Genomic DNA, 1,197 nt, shown 5'->3' with positions numbered 1-1,197 from the left:
GACAGCAATCAGCTGTAAAATGATTTGGTCCTTCTCAATTTTCATTGACTTTGAGTAAAATATGGAAAGTTTTTCATAAAATCCCCTGGCCAATGTGTTTGCATGACAGAAGCTTGATGCTGTTGTGAGAAGCAGCAACATCCGACATTTGTTTGTTGATCACAAAGTACAAAGAAAATGAGGAAAACTAGGATTCCGTGTGTATTCAGCACCGCCCTTATTGTTTACAATGCATGGAATGATGCGCTGGGATTTGTTGAGTGGATTTATTGCATTCTGAAGAGAAGGAAGAGTGGCGCTCTTTGCGTTTTGAGAACAAAAGGAGAAAAGATGACAGAATAACATGGTGGATATCGGAATATAAATATATCTACTTGACATCTTCAGATCATTGTGTTTTCATTGTATTTTCTCTCAGAAAATGATGTATACAGACCAACATGATCTCACGAATTTCCGTGGTATAGTCACAGAATATTTTGCTCATTTATCCGTGGCATTGTCTTAACATTGTCGCTTCGGTTTAGGGTTAGATTTACATAAAATGACATCCCTACCCAAACCCAACTCCAACCCTAACGCCAGGCGACAATGGTTAAATAAATCAGAAAAAAAATATTATAAACCAGTTCTTAAAGTGACATCCTAACACAAACACCAAATCTAACCCCAAACTGAAGCGACAATGGTTTAAAAATATAGGAAAAAGCAGTTGAGTAACCAATCTGTGACAATGACACGGAAAAGAAAGTCCGTGGTACGTCCACGGAAAAATTTGCTAAATATTTTGTGACTATACCACAGAACTTTGTGAGTTCATGTTGATACAGACCCAGGCTGGTTCCTCTCAACAGAAAGAAGATTATATACAGTGTTTACACGTGTAACACATTTTACTACGTTGTTTGTTAAGACATTAAGTGACAACCACCCCCCTAAAAACGCTATCTCCTGTTTGTTGGCTAGAGATAGTGCCCATGGCAACAAACTGAGCAAACGAAATACAAAGCAAGGCAATGAGTGACGAAAATAGTAAAAGTACGTCTAATTAATCTTTTTGATTAATCAAATTTTTAACATGTTTCCAGAAGATGGTGCGTTTCCTTTTGTGATGGTATGTTTTCAAACACAGATAACTGGGATGACAGCAGCTGTTCAGTATTTTGTAAATGATACAATATCAGCACAAATATTGCT

The sequence above is a fragment of the Misgurnus anguillicaudatus genome, unplaced genomic scaffold, assembly GCF_027580225.2.
Source record: "Misgurnus anguillicaudatus unplaced genomic scaffold, ASM2758022v2 HiC_scaffold_52, whole genome shotgun sequence".
NCBI lineage: Eukaryota > Metazoa > Chordata > Actinopteri > Cypriniformes > Cobitidae > Misgurnus > Misgurnus anguillicaudatus.
Note: the sequence above shows the minus strand (reverse complement) of the source record.